Below are 16305 nucleotides of genomic sequence, written 5' to 3' on the forward strand. Positions count from 1 at the left end.
TCCCCAAGCTGCCTGGAGAATTCCAGATCCAGCTCTTCCTCCTGATATGGTGGCCTGTAGTAAACCCCTACCACCAGATCCCTCTCCCCCCACCCTCCTTGGAGTTTGACCCACAGGGTCTCAGTTAAGCCTTCCTCTGGTCACATTTGGAAGGTAGAACTAGTATACTGTTCCCTAACATAGAGCACAACCCCCCCACACACACACTTTTTTCCCCTTCCTATCTCTTCTAAACAACCTATAGCCCACTATGTCCTTGTTAAAGTGTGGTGCCCAGAACTGGTCGCAGTACTCCATCTATGGTCTCACCAGTGCTGAGTACAGTGGAAGAATTTCCTCCTTGGTTTTGCTGGAGATGTATCAATTGATGCATGCCAGAGAATTATGTGCCCTACCAGCTACAGCATCGCGCTGCCAGCTCATATTCATACTGTGGTCTATTATTACCCTCGGGTCCCTTTCATTCGTGGTGCTAGTCAGTTTGGTGCTGCCAAGCCTGTAGGTGTGTTGGGAGTTGCTTGTCCCAAGGTGGAGCACTTTACATTTCTCAACATTCCACTTCAACAGATTCTGATCTGCTCAACTTGCTAGCCTGTCTAGGTCCACCTGTATCTGTAGCCTATCTTCAAGCATGACCACACTTCCCCATAACTTGGTGTCATCCGTGAACTTGGCCAGTGAGCTCTTCACCCCCACTTCCAAATTGGTAAATACTGTTGAAAAATACTGGACCGAGCACTGACCCTTGTGGGACACCACTGCCCACTGCTTACCAGGATGACACAGATCCATTCAGTATGACTCTCTGGGTCCTATCCTACAGCCAGTTTCTCACCCACCAGACTGTCTTGAAGTTAAGCCAACAGTCCTCCAATTTTCTTGTGAGGACATTGTGGGATACTAGATCAAAGGACTTTTGGAAGTCAAGGTCTACAATGTCAACCTGCTGTTTTGTGTCCAGGTAGTGAGTTATCTGGTCATAGAGGGAGATGAGGTTGGTAAGGCAAGACCTGCCTGTGATGAAGCCATGCTGGCTGTCATTCAGAATCTTACCTTCTGCAAGCTTATCGCAGATAGACTCCTTGATGAACTTTTATAGGATCTTCCCTAGGATGGAAGTTAGTCTGATTGGCCTATAGTTACCCGGGTCTTCCCTCCTGCCCTTCTTGTGGATGGCCGTGACATTGGAGAAGTCCCTGAAGACTGGAAGAGGGCCAGAGTGCTATGAGTTGTGGAAGAGTTTTGCCAGGAATTTTGCAATGACTTCAGCCAGCTCCTTCAGCACTCTTGGATGAAGTTCATCCAGTCCCACTGACTTAAGTACATCTAATTTTTTAAAATGGCCATGCACCAATTCTACAGCAATAGTAAGAAGGTGATTATTCCTACCGTGTTCAGCCTCTCCTCTACCTGGCGTGGTTTTCCCCTTGGTCCAGTAAAAGATCGAGGTGAAGTAGTTACTCAGGAGTTCAGCTTTCTCCTGGATACCAGTAACCATCTCTCCTGAGTTGTTAAGCAATGGCTCCACACTCCCATTTGTTTTCCTCCTGTTCCCTATGTACCTAAAGAGGGACTTCTTGTTGTCCTTGATTTCTGTTGCTAATCTAAGTTCAGTTGCCGCCTTATCTGTTCCCTGCAAATGTGGACCATTGTGGAATAGTCCTCATTGGGGCCTGTCCTGAGCTCCATTGTTTATAAGCCTCTTTCTTCTTTCTTAAGAGGACCATGATTTCCTTTTTTAGCCAACAGGGCTTTCCAGCCCTTGTGGTACCTTTTCTCAACATGGGAATGGACTTCCTTTGTGTTTCAAGGATTGCACCCTTAAGAACAACCACTCTTCATGCACACCTTTCGCCTTTGGTCCCTGGTCCCGCAGCACTTGCCCTACTAGTGACCTAAGTTTGTTGAAATTTTCATTTTTGAAGTCCAAGACTTAAATCCTGCTATCCAATTTGTTCACCTTATGTCGGACAGTGAACATAATGGTTTCATGGTCACTGTTGCCCAGACTTCCCTCTATATTTAAGTCAATCACCAGATAGTCTCCTTTGGCCAGAACCAAGTCTATCTGAGAGTCACCTCTGGTTGGCCCATGCACCTCCTGAGTCAGGAAGAGATCCTTGACACAGGTCAGGAAGGATCACAACCAATCCAGCTTGGCTAAGTGTTCCTCTCAGGAGATGTCTGGATAATTAAAATTGCCCATGATGACCATGTCACATGCACGTGTGGCCTCAGTGAATTCTCGGGTGAACTCCAGCTTGAGTTCCTCCCCCTGATGTGGTGGTCTGTAGCATACACCTACAGTTAGGTCTCTCTCTCCCCCCCACCCCCAACTTGACCCAGATGGTTTCAAGCTGTCCATTTTTGGAGCTGATGCTAGCTCCAAGGAGGTGTACTACTCTTTCACATAGAGAGCAATGCCTCCACCTTTCTTCCCCACCTAGTCTCTTCTATGTAGGGTGTAGCCCTCTATAGCTATGCTCCAGTCATGTGAGGAGTCCAGTCTCTGTAATCCCTACTAGACAATAATGCACACTGAAGAGTAGGAGGGCTAGTTCCTTCTGCTTGTTCCCCATGCTCATGGCATTAGTATATAGACACCTGAGTCCTCCTACTGAGGTCCTTACCGTCCTGTCCTGCTGGTGGAGAACTATTCCCTCAGTTCCCACAAAAGTGGCTCTCCCAGTGTCCCTATTTACAGGCCTTACTTGTATGTTGATCCCTGGATATGTTTGAACTTGTGTATCTCCATTCTACCGCAATCTTAGTTTAGAGTCCTGTCCAAAAGGTCGGCCATCCTGGCCATGAACAGGGACTTACCTTTCCTCATGAGGTGGATGCCATCCCTTCCCAGTGTGTGCTGTGGTCAAAGTATCTGAAGCGTCTTCTCAGTGACACCAGTGTCAGAGTCCCCAGTTCACTTCCTCAATTCATCCTTCCTTCCTGGGACCGCGGCCTGAAATAGGGAGCACAGAAGAAAAAACTATCTGGGCCCCCAATCCCCTAAGCCCAGCCCCCAGTGCCCTCTAGTCACTCATGATCCAGTCTAGATTACTCCTGGCCACGTCATTAGTTTCCACATGGATGAGGAGCATGGGGTAGTAGTTGGAGGGCCAGATGAGCCTGGGGATTCTCTCTGCTACATCTCGGATGTAAGCCCCTGGGAGGCAGCAGACCTCATGTACTAGGGGGTCCGGATGGCAGAGGGGTCCCTCAGTGCCCCGCAAGAGGGAGTCCCCCCCTCACCACCACCTTGTTCCTCCTCTCTGGGGTGGCAGCCAGCTGCTTACCTTCCTTCACTTCCAGTGTCACCATCGGAACCTCCTCGTGTGCGGAGGTGAGTGTACCTGTTATGCGGGGCCAGGGGAGGAACAGCCCTGGCCCTGTGTTTCTTGAAGCATGAGGTGACTGTCTTCCAGGTTGCGCTGGGTAGGTCTTCTTGGTTAGCCATCACATTGGCCACCATCTCTTTCTCTTTCTCTTCTTCCTTCTTCTGGAGAAAGGTCTGGCGGTAGCCATCAATGAAGTCTTCATGGACCCTGATGGTATACAGTTGACAAATCTCCTCCTTGAGCTCCCACACCCGGCCCTCCAGAGACTCCACCAGGAAGCACACCCCACAAGTGGGGGTGCCCCTGTGCTCAGTTGCCAGCAGCTGTGCCAGGCATCCCCCGCAATCTGGGGCCAAAGGCTCTGGGTGAAGGTCTCAGTGATGCCAGGATGCCTGAGGGTACAATGAGTCACCGCCAGGGCTGAGGGCAATTGTGTGGCTACTACCCACAAACTGGCCTGTGAACTGCCTGCAAACTGCTTCCCCTACTTGCAGTCTTGTTCTCTGGCTCCCTGGTCACAGGCTCCCTGGTCACCTGGGGAGTCTCCTTTTATACCCTTCTGGGCCTGCGCTGACTCAGCCCCTTTGTTTTTCAGGCCCAGGCAGCAACCACATAGCAGTCAACAATCCCACAGCAATCAACAATCAGCACTCAGCACTCACTCAGCAGTCAGAAGTCACTCCCAGCTTCTCAGAGCACACACCCCAGACACACAGTCCACCAAAGAAACAATCAGCAAAAACCAAAGGTACGGGCAGGTGGATCACTTACCTTTCCTGGGCAGGATCTGGTGCCTGGCTTCTCTCCTGCATCTTCTTCTTGCCTCCAGCAACTGCTTGCAAACTGCTTCCCCTGTTTGCAGTCCTGTTCACTGGCTCCCTGGTCATAGGCACTTTGATGGATAACCAAGACAATGAGCAACCAGAAAGAACTGCCATAATCTCCAAGGAACTAGTGAGTTACAAAATTGACATTGCAGCTCTTAATGAGACAAGATTACCAAATAAGGGTCAGCTAAGAGAAGACATGACAGTGGAAGTTACATCTTCTGGAAGGGGAAAGTGGCCCATGACAGATGTGTTCACAGATTTGGCATTACCATCAAGAATCAGCTCATCAGTTAACTTATGGAGCACTCTGTGGCCATTAATAAATGTTTTAGGACCCTCCATCTTAAGCTCAACAACAACCAGTATGCCACCACCATCAATGTGTATGCACTAACACTTGAAGCTGACAAGGATGTCAGAGAATATTTCTACTCTGAGAATGACTACGTACTGACTAATACTCACAAGGAGGACAAGATCAATTATCCTAGGTGACTTCAATGCCAGTGTTGGATATGACCTGGAACTCTGGAGTAACACAAGTTGGAAAGAAAGAGTAGAGAAAGTCAACTTCAAACAGATTCCTTTTCCTGAGCAAATGCACGGAGCATGGCTTTGTCATCACAAAGATCTCCAGATGGGGTGACAAATGTAAGACCATCTAGAGACACCCTCACTCACAGCACTGGCACCTCCACAACTATTTTGTTGTTACAGCCTGTGATTGAAAGGATGTCCTTATCACATGAGCTATGCAAGGGCACTATAACTGCTGGACAGACCCATTATCAATATCCAGCTTGCTCAAAAAACCAGAAGCAATGTGAAGGACTCTCAAGACCAAATTTCTTCAAGAACCAAAGGCCTGTAAGGATCTCCAACTATGTCTCCATGAAGAGCTCTCTGTCCTGTCCACAAATGAAGGCAACATTGAGGAACTCTGGAGGGGTTTAAAACCACTCTCCATATAGCCTACATTGAATCCACTTTCTATATCACCCATCAAGACCAAGACTGGTATGATGAGAATGATACTGAGATCCAAATCCTTCTCAACCTTTAGAAAAGGGCTCATTCTTCTTAGCAGGATGACACCCTATCTCTGTATAAGAAACTCAAATCTCCTCAAAGCTGAAGCTTGAAGGAGGATGTGGGAAATAAAAAATCAACAGGGGCAAGACAAAGCCAAGGAGATCCAGCTCTATGCTGACAAGCATGACATACATAGTTTTTTTTCAAAGCAATGAAAGCCATTTATGGGCCGACTTCCCATGGTCCTACTTTTTTATGATTCAGAATGGCTCAACACTCCTCAAAGACACTTAATCTAGCTGAGCTAGATGGAAAGAGCACTTGGAGGTACTCCTGAACTGTGAGTTGATTGTGGCAGATACCACTATTGAGTCTATCCCCCAATAACCTAAAAGGGGATTACTCACCAACCCTCCTATCCTACAGGAAGTTTGGCCTGCCATCAAGGAAACCAAGAACACCCAGGACACTGGACTGGATCATACCCCTGGAGAACTGAGGAATGCCAACATCATGACTATCTTCAAGAAAGGAGGTAAATTTTTGTGTGGGAACTATTGAGGTTTCACCCTCTTTTCCACAGCAGAGAAAATCCTTGCCTGCATTCTCCTGAACTATCTTCTACCTTTTCATAGTTTCATAGTGCTTAGGGTTGGAAGGGACCTAAACAGATCATCAGTTCTGACCCCCTGGCCCGGGCAGGAATGGGTGCTGTACTCATATCAACCCAGCCAAATATCTGTTCAGCCTTTTGCTGAGGAAGTCCTGCTAGAATCTCAGTTTGGTTTCAGACCATCCCATGAGGCAAGTGACATGATCTTTGGTGCTCACCGGGCAGTACAAGCCACCTGTTGGGAACAGTCTCCCAAGAAGAACATCAGGTCATGGAGGGTGAGCAGAAACAGTGGCCAGAACATACAGGTGGTGCCAACCCAGGATCCCACCCTGACATCACAAGCCCTACAGCATGTACCGGTGACAGACTCTCTTCCTTCTGGAATTGTCATTAAATGCTGAATAGACGGAGGGTCCTTCAATCTGGGACCAAAGTACTCAGAACAACCATTCTTGACTTTCAATGAGATGATGACTTATGCCATCCTTGTGCACACTGAGGACAACCTCCAGACCACACTGGATCCAACTTCTACAGACAGATCTGTGGGTCAAGGATTAGACTCCTAAGTCACCTCAAGATCCATCAATGAGCTATGGTACAGATCATCCTAAAATTGAGGGATTGCCACCTCTGATATCATTTAGCAGTGAAATGATGTTGTCCAAGTAAGAAGTTACAGTCAAAATATCATTTTAGTTTGTTTGTTTTTTAAGTAAAGAAATCCAGTAGGTAAGAAGATGTTATTAATTGGATCAGGTTTTCATCTAAAGTCATGATGGTAAAAATTATGGCTAGCTATAGCTTATGTACCAGGGAGGTGGGGGGTGGGGAGAAAAAAAATAAAATAACCATGCCCCTGCCATATGTATTAACCCCGAGTCTTTATGTTGCTCTTATGAAACCTAAATTTTGTGCTAAAAATGTTCTGACTGACTTTTTAGAACCCTTACCATTGCAATACCAAGCTTCCTCATGCTCCATAAAAGTGAATAATCCCTTTTTGAATCCTGCTAACCAGTGATATCCTGTGGCAATGAGGTCCATAATATGATTGTTGTTATATGAAAAAAACAGTTCTTTATTTGTTTCTTTTAGGCATCATTGAATTATGAGGGAGGGTGAACAATAATGCCAGATTTCACTTCTCAGATCTGTTTTGTATAATATGACATCTACCATGGAAATTTCCCAGAATTAAAAAAGCAAAATATAGCATAATCATAATGCTTTCTAGATTACTTAATCAAGAAAGTGGTTTATCACCACAAATGGGAAATCTTTCTTGTTCTTTGTTTATTTTCATTGCGCTGGCACACTGCAATTAAGTGCACCTGAGGGGACATTGTCAGCAGCATACTAGCAAGCTGTTTTGAAAAGGAGTTTTCTTTTATGTCAATATTCATGGCCTGCAAGAGAGATGCAGATAGGTGAAGAGTGCTTCACAAGATAAAAATGTTAAGGGACTCTCTCAAACATGTCACTGGGCCTCAGAAAGTTTATTTGCCAATTGAATGGCTGACATTTGTCTTTCTTCTATGCTAACACTCAGTGCCATTCCAACAAGATAAGGCAGACTCCTGGGAGTGAACTGCTTTAACTTTATGTATTTCTGGCAGAAAGGGATGGGCTTACATGTCTGTGATGCATTTAATCTGTGTTTATGAAGCAAATAATATGCTCTTCAGTGGTTCTCTTTGCAATATAAATGCAGCTTGGTCTGTAACTAGTACTATCTGATTTTTCTTTATGAGTTAGTCATTGCAAATGGTCTCTCCTTCTCATGAGGGAGGGTGTGCATGTGTTTGGTTTAAAATATAAACCCCATCATTTTTAGACACCAGTGTGACAGGTACTTTAGAAATAATGAGTGGAAGGGTGGCACAAGCAATACTGGGTGGATGATCGGAGAGAACAGAGGACAGAGAGAATTTCTCCACCCTCAGTTCCCATCTATAGAATGGTGATAATACCACTTCTTACCTCATATGGAAGTTTTAAAGATAAATGGATTAATATCTGTGAATAGATTAACAAATGCTCTAGTGAGGACTGATGGCTAGAAAATGGTTTTTATAGGTTTGCTTTTAGGAAATGGCTTGTAGGTAAAGTAGATTTTTATTAGAACAATGATCCAGGGCAACGACAAGGGATATTTGATTTCTAAAAGCCTGTTTGTGACAGCTTCCTTCAAAGCCCTCTATGACTGCCACAGGTAAGCAGCAAGCAGACACACTGGCTGGGAAATTGAAGACATGTACCACACTGTTTCATAACATGAGATAAGGAACTCTACAGCATTGGTGCCAGGTCACAGTGCCCAGCTACAGAGCCCTTGGTATTTTTGGTTTTGGTGGATGGACCAAATTAGAAGAAACCAATAAAGCCCAAATTAGGATGTGTGCATGTGATGGGTTTGTGAAACAAAGGAATATGCTGACTTGGTGTGGGCAGTATAACAACCACAGGGAGACCAATCTATGATGCCCGAAGATGAAGAGTCATCACAGAGGGAAACAAATACAGAAGGAAGGATTGCAGAGCAGCAAAGTGTTCCTGAGAGGGAAACTCAAGGCCACTATGGACAGAGGGCACACCACCAGCTCATCTCACCCACCCCACTGCAGGGGTGGGCCTTGGCCTCTAACCTCCAGGGTGCTGATATCTGACATTCAAGAGAACCTCAGAGTGAAGCTTGTGTACTGGCCAGACATACCTTGATTCTGTGAACTCCAGGACTGGTAGATATAGGATTGTTTGCATTATTCTTTTCTGTTATCATAAAATTCACCTGTTATCAAATGGATGGGTCATGGTTGGTCTGCAGGTTTGGGTTTGCCCATAACAAAGTATCTGGGTCATAAAGCCAGTGTCAATAAGAACTGCAGAAGGCAATTAATGATTTTGTTCTCAGAGCAGGATTTTTGAGCAGTCTGAAGTCCTGGGGGTCAAACACTGAATAATGAAGATTAGAAGAAATATTGAATAACTAAATTTTTGAACATTGTGCATGTCCTCTGTTGAAAAAATTGTCTGTCGTCAAAAGACGTGCAGAATGGACGCCGAATTCAGGATGAACAGGAAACCCAAATCCTGGGATTTTATAACTTTTGAGCTTCTGGATTTTCATCTTTAATAATTAGTATTGTTTTATATAACTAGATTTTATTGACTTCAATATATCGATGCCGAAGCTTAGGAGAACACACTACACGTGATCATAGAATAAAGCACTGATGGCATGGAGTAAAAAGGAGCAATTGAAAGTACAAATGAGAGTTCCCACAATCATTGTTTTAAAAATAAACCTATCTGTAAGGTTACTCTGTAGGTGACTTTACACAATCCATAGCCAAAAGCGTATTTAAGGTCATTTGTCATCATTAGTATGATCCTAGCAAGGATTAGAGCGTAAAGAGAACCTGTGATTGCTGTTAGCCACGAAGAGTCCATTATAAGAATTTTAAGTCTCCTTTGTTATTTTATGTTCATTAAGCAGCCTGCAGCAAATGCAGATGTATCAATATTTATTAATATGATGCCCTTCTGAGGATATGAGTACAAAGCTGAATAGGGTAGAATGAGCCCCAAAGGAAAATTCAGTTAAGGTGTCATTAGTTTAAATATAAGTGAACTGAAAAAGGAAACTGACTCTGTGTTGGTAAATAGGCCTTGAATTTAAATTTTCACTGGGACCTCCTGATTAAAACAATGAGTTGGCTTTAACAAAATAAGAATTTAGAGTATATTAGTGCAAAGGCTTGCTTGTTTTGATTAATAAAGCTATCTGTATTTTAACTGGTTGCAGCAAGATAAAAGCTGTAACTGATTGAAATGGTAATTAAGATGACCATGGGTGGTGCACATGTATACACACATGCATACACACACTTCTACTGAATCCTTGTTAGATAGAGTGGTTCAGTGTTGGAATGAACACAGAATTGCATTAGAGATCCTATTGTACAACCTTTGCTATTATTACAGATGCAAAGTAAGGGTTTTGCTGTTCACTTTAATCGGGGTAGGACCAGGCCACATCTTAATTAAATGGGACCCAGTTCTATACTCAGTTATACTGATAGCAAGCTACAGGAACATTTCATCATCTTTAGCATTCAATATAGGCCACGCACAGACTAGATGGATCAATGGTCCCCATTCCAGTACAATGGTTAATCTGTGCTTTTTTAAGCTAAAAGGGAAACTGTCTTATAAAGCAAAGTGAACAGCATATGTGAAGGACAGGATGATGTGCATAGACCACAGCAATTTGTCTATCTGTACTCCCAATGAAGTCAATGGCAAGTTTAACAGACTTAGGCTGCTGCTTTGTACTTCTAAAAATCCCAACTATATGACTCGATCATTGAATGTTTAGGAGCTTGTGGTGGGTGTTTCAGGAGGTATGTGGCTGTGGAGCAGTAAAGGCATCTTTCTATGGATGGAGAGGCACAAGATCAAGCCTTGCCCCAGATTTATAGAAAAGGGCACTCACACATGGTCTGATGGCAGATGAGGTGCTGGCCACGTCACTCCCTTATGTGCTATTGGCTGCAGAAACTGGTGCATCTTAATCACACTGGACCAATAGGCCACCTAGACTCTCAAAGGGGCATTTGCCCTTTCTGGGGTGTCTGTAGAATGCCTAAAACTTATGACCAGTTCAATTCATTAGCTCCCTGGACTGGAACAATTCATGGGGCCTTTCTAGTTTGCCTCTTCAGTTTCACTTCCCTGCATTTGGGCAAACTCATGTTTCGGAGCATGTGCTCTGGATCGTATTCAAGGGAAAAGTGGTTGCTTCAGCTTCTAGTCAATGGAAACCACAGGATGTTTGGAACTGTGAACTATAGCCCCTGCCCATATTACACCTGCTAGTAAAATCCACTGCTGACAATAATATAAGACCTTATGCATACCCTTTAACACACCTTTGGCACCAGAGATGAGTAACAAAATAATATATATGTTCTAAGAATATATTGATGGTGTTGATACCTCACTAGATGACTGTAACAGGGTTCCACTCCAGGGGAGGCTGTGATGCCACTGTTCGCTATTGAGCTGTCTCTGCCCACATCCAAGCACTTCATTCATCTTGGCAACCCAGTGGCAACATGTAGGGGGTGCACGGGGGTACATGTGCACCCCCTGACAGGCCATGCTCCCCACTTAGGTGATGGGCAGGGGGGCTGGAGGGTGACCCTCCTGGGAGTGCTGGCTGGGGAGTAGGAGCACCGTGGCCACTTCTGGAAGCACCAAGGCCACTTCTGGAAGCTGGTGAGTAAGATCAGCCATGGGGGGGGACCCTTCCCCCCGGTCACTGATTGGTCGCTGGGGCGGCTTGTGTCCCCCCTGAGTAAGGTGGTACCAGTCACCCATGTGGCAACCCCTGGGTGCAGCCCTCTGTCTACACCTAGGCACTTTGCCCATCATGGCTTCTCCCAGATGCAGACCTGGATCCTGACCCTAATCCAGCTTCTCCTGAGGCTCCTTATCTCCTAGGCCCCTGGTTCTGACTCTACCTTTCTCTGCACTACAGAGGCTGTCGGTCTTTAGCAGTGGCCTCTCCTGCACCTTTGGCCCCTCCTGTGCCGTGGCATCGCTTCAAGGCCAGTTGTGACCTCCCAACTCCCTGGCCCTACTTGCCCTGAGCTACAATTCACTGATTCTGCTTCTCACCCCTGGGTCTCTAACCCTCGCCCTCCTGACCATCTGCCTGCTTTTACCAGCTTGTGCTTGCCAGGAGCCTGGCTGCAGTCCTGCTATTCAGGAGTTCTTCACGTTTCAGCTGCCAGGATCAGATTATTGCCCCAGCTCATATTCTAGGCTTATATCCTATAAACCCAAACCCCTGTTGGGTCACATGACTCCTGATTGCCTCGTGTAGCACCTGCAGACTGCCCCCATCTGCAGCTTCCCTTCTCCTAAAGTAGCAGGAGCACCAAGCCTCCTGGGGCAATGACATAATTATTTGAGGCTTAATTAAAGAGGAACATTATAGGCTACAGCAAATGCTGGAAGTGACTGGAGCAGCAAACCTAAAGTAAATAAGGGGTATGTCTACAAGAGAAGCTTTAATGCACAATAGACTAAATGACTTCACAGTAAGTGTCACTGTTTACATGTGCAGATGCTCACCGCACAGTAATTTAGTCTACTTAATAGTCAATTTACTACCTGCAAATGCAGGTAGCAAATTAATTGTGGAGTAGTTACTGTGCAGTAACACATGTGTAGATGCCAAATGGAAGCAAACTTGCTCCCTGCTAGCCCCACCACCAGAGGACCATCTACAGGCTAGCTCCAGAGCCTTGGGGCTGGGATGGTTTTTTTGCCTGCCCCAGTCCCTGGCCCTTAAAAGGCTGTGGGGACTGTGTGGCCCTGGACCACCTGTAGCCAGCCTCTGGCCACTGGGTCCTGCACCTTTGACCCCCAGACAGACACAAACTCTCACAAACAGCCACTTTGTAAACTCTCACAAACAGCCACTTTCTCCAGGCTCTGCTAGTCCTGCAGCTGCATACAGCACCAGCTGTCACCAGGGATACACCATTGGGGTCACTGCCAGTCTCAGCCAGGGCCATGCATATGCTCCAGCTCCTTCAGCAATGGACCCAGGACCTTACCCAACTGGTCACTGTGGTGAGGTGTGGCTGATGGACTTGTGGGCTTGACATGTGGAGAAAATTGTGCATGAGTGCAAGTCCCAGGCCAGACTCCTGGCCCTCAAGGAGAGGCAACTGGAGGCCCAAGAGAGGCAGGCTGCCATGGTGGCTCAGGCAGCAGAGGCCACAAAGGAGGACCACCATTCTGGCCTTGGCATTGGCCTTTGTGCCACTTACTGCCCAGCCCTTGACCTCAGCCCCACCTGCCCCCTGACAGCCACCCACCACCCAGCAGCAAGCCTCCCAATGGGCTTTACTGAGGTGTAGAAGCGCCTCCACTAGCCATGTGCCCCTGCCCTGGTCCCTGCACCAGGTTCCTCTTCTGGGCCCTTCTCTGTTGCTAGCCCTGCCTCCATGTGACACTGGATCAGGATCTGCCTGCAGTGGGGCCAGCACTGTGTGAAGGACCTGCTGGTCCAGTCCACTGGCTGTAGGAGTGGAAGCCAGCCACACTGGTAAAGCAGTGGCCACCCGCACCGCACCCCTGGGTGAGCCCCCCACCTGCTGCCTTCACTGCGGTGTGCATGCCCATGAGGGATCAGCCAGAGGCTTGGGTGCTGGATGCCAGTCCTGAGGCTCTTCCCCCTAGGCACCCCCATACCACTGACCCCACTCTGGGAGGGCATAAACAGCATTGTACATAGTCTGCATGGGGAAAAGAGTTCTTTATTGATGGTGAGTGAGGTGGTTGGTGGTGGGACTCTGTGAGGAGGAGGGAGGAGGAGGAGTTCTGTGGTTCAGAAGGGAGAGGGGGACGGGGTCTGTTGTGGGAGAGGAAGGGGGAAGGACTCTGTTGTGGGTGAAGGAGGAGCTGTGTTGTTGAAGGAGGGGGACAGGGTCTATGTTTGTGGAGGAGAATAAAATGCTTTTCTTAGAACTGTTTGCATTGAGTATGGTGCTGGGGGTGCACGGTGGGGTTAGGGCTTCCCCCAGTCCTCACAGATTTTATGCAGTACACAGGCTGTGATAATGACCCAGGGAATGCTGGCCTCCACCACCTGAAGGTGGGCAGTGAGGGTGTTCTAGCATCCTTGCAGGTGGCTAAAGGCAGGATCCCTAGTGAGATGGGGTAGGACTGACACTATGCCCAGTGGGAGGTCTGGGACCCCTAGCATGAAGCGACTTACCTCCTGTCTTGAAAATAGTCAGGATGTTGATATTCCTTAGGCCCTCAGGGATCTCTTCATTGTTCCAAATTAAAAAAACAAATGTGTAGCATCTCAGTACCACTTTCTGGCTTCCAGCCTTGTAGATGTCAGCAGGTATGCCATCTAGTCCAGTAGCCTTGTTCTTGGTTTTGCTGATGGCATGCCAGACATCTAGGATAGAAGGGTTAGTGCAATATCCCCTTTCAGGGTGTTGGGGGACAGGCTAGATGGTGGTATCCACCATAGTTGACTCATGGTTCAGGACTGCCTCAAAGTATTCTTTCTATCTAGCTTGGATAGATTCATTGTCTTTGAGGAGCATCGAGCCAACCTGCATTTTCAGGAATGCAGGACCATGGGAAGTTGAGCTGTAAATGGCTTTACAGGGATCCAGCAAACAGGGGAAGCAGTTTGCAGGCAGTTGCTGGAGGCAAGAGGAGGAAGGAGGAGAAAAGCTAGGCACCAGAACTGGCCCTTCTGCTAAGCAAAACTGAATATGATCTCATTGGATAACAGAGACCTGGTGGGACTCAACCTATGACTGAACCACAAGTATTGATGACTATACGTTGTACAGGAGGGATCTTGTTGCAAGGAAGGGTGGGGGTGTAGCTCTCTATGTGAATGAGCAAGCAGTACACTTCCCTACAAGCAGAGATTGGCACCTAAGGAGGGCGACTTGAGACCCTCTGGGTTAGAATATGTGACAGGCTAGCTGGCAGTGACCTGGCCCAGTGGTTTTGAAAGGACAAAAGATGATTGGAGGACTTGGGATTCCCTTTCTTCCCCAGTCAGGCCCCAGAGACTCACCCCCCTGTGTCCCGATTGGCCCCTTGGGTCACCTGGAGGGGGATAAAAGGGGCAGTGTGGGCTGACTCAGGAGGGAGAGACCAGCGAGGGACAACAAGGAAGGAGTTTCACAGAGCTGGTAAGAGCTGAGCCAGTGGGGCAGGAGCAATGCCCTGGAAGAGCCTGAAAGCGCAGAACCTGCAGGCCGCAGTGGGACCCTCAGCAGTGTGGCGTGCGGCCGGCAGGAGAGGCCCCCTACTGGGCTCCAGGATCCCCAAGGAGAGGCTACAGCCAGCAGGAAAGGCTCCCCAGCTCCAGGAAGGATCTGAGCAGCAACCTGAGGGGTTCCCAGCTCTGCTTCTAGCTCCTCCAATCAGAGGCCAGGCAGCTCGATGTGAGGCCAGGGCTCCGGGAAGGTCAAGACCCCTAGCAGGTTGGAGCAGTGCTACCAGTGGTGGCTGTGTGGCAGCGTTCCTGCTTACCATGTGGGAGATCTGGGTTCATAATCCCAGCTGAGGTAACTTGGAGTGAGTGAGATAACAAGAAGCAAATCTTCTTGCAGCAGAAAGGGGCCATTGTGTTTTCCCCCCCTTCTCCCCCTCCAGGTACCAAGGCCCTATATTTCCTTGTCATTTTGCATCTTGTGCCTTTTTATATTTCACTAACCCGTATTGTTTGTTCTGCTGTTCGTGTTTTATATTTTGTTAAGCCTGTTTTTGTCAATGATAATAAGTGTCTAACCTTTGTTGAATCCTGCCCCCTTGGGGCATTGTAGTGTCCTCTATACCCTCTGATTTATGCCTGTTATACCTTTTAATACTGGGAACATATGGTTAAGTCCCCATTGGTGGTATGGCTCTGCTCTACAGGGGGAGGAGAGTCCCTACACCTCCCACAGTGCTTGTGCACCTGCTTTGATCCCTTCAATTGGAGAGGGGGTACCTCTTGGAGTACCACCCGGGTTACAAATACAAGGAAAATATGGTGAAGGGAATGTAACTTTAGGAGTCTATTACAGACCTCCTAACTAGGAGGAAGAGCTTGACCATGAATTCACTAGGGAACTGCTAGAGGCTGCACACTCTTGATGCATGGTCGTAATGTGTGACTTCATACACCCTGACATCCTTTGGGATGCTCATGGGAAGAGCATTCATCCAAAGCTTATCAGTTATGAAGCTTCCTCACTTGCATTCACAAGCTCTATTTGACTCAAGTCTATGGGCTGACAAGAAGTAAGGCACTGCTGGATCTGGCACTGGCCAAAAGGGATGATCTAGTCAGTGACCTGAGGATTGAAGGGAAGCTTCGTGATGAGTTGATCACTTTCTCTATCCATCACAAAGCTGGCAAATCAGTCAGCAGTGAAGAAATCCTCAACTTCGGGAAAGCTGACTTTCACAAGCTAAGGAGCTTAGTTGTTGAGGCATTGAGAGACCATGATCTGACAGGGTAGGGAGTCCATGATGAGTGGTTGCTCCTTAAGGACATGATCCTAAAAGCACAAGGGAAGTTCATTGCAGCCATAGGAGAGGTAGCAAAAGGGCTAGGAGACCCGCTTGGCTCAAGAAGGAACTCATGGACCTCCTGAATCTGAAAAGAGAAGTTTATAAGGGATGGAAGTCATGAACTACCACTAAGGAGAGGCTGGACATCCACAAGTCAGCTGGCCTGTATGGGATGCACCCAAGAGTTCTCAAATATCCTTGCCATTGGTTGTGCTTTGATGTCAGCCAACTCTTTTAGAACTCGTGGCACTCAGGAGAGGTTCCTGAAGATTGGAAGAGGGCCACGGTGGTGCCTATCTTCAAGAAAGAAAGGAAGGAAGATCCAGGGAACTATAGGCCAATCAATTTGACGTCAGTCTCTGGAAAGATCAAAGAA

At 47.2% G+C, this 16305-nt stretch overlaps 1 long non-coding RNA gene across 1 annotated transcript; it reads right to left on the minus strand.

The window, feature by feature from the left end:
• Positions 1 to 1631: 1631 nt before the first annotated feature.
• Positions 1632 to 15758, minus strand: LOC109297171. The gene is made up of 3 exons (XR_002097228.1): positions 15748 to 15758; positions 8900 to 8906; positions 1632 to 1702 (listed from the first exon to the last, which is right to left on the minus strand). It is a non-coding gene; the product is annotated as an uncharacterized LOC109297171 (long non-coding RNA).
• Positions 15759 to 16305: the final 547 nt, after the last annotated feature.

The sequence above is a fragment of the Gavialis gangeticus genome, unplaced genomic scaffold, assembly GCF_001723915.1.
Source record: "Gavialis gangeticus isolate Ggan-Ray unplaced genomic scaffold, GavGan_comp1, whole genome shotgun sequence".
Taxonomy (NCBI): domain Eukaryota; kingdom Metazoa; phylum Chordata; order Crocodylia; family Gavialidae; genus Gavialis; species Gavialis gangeticus.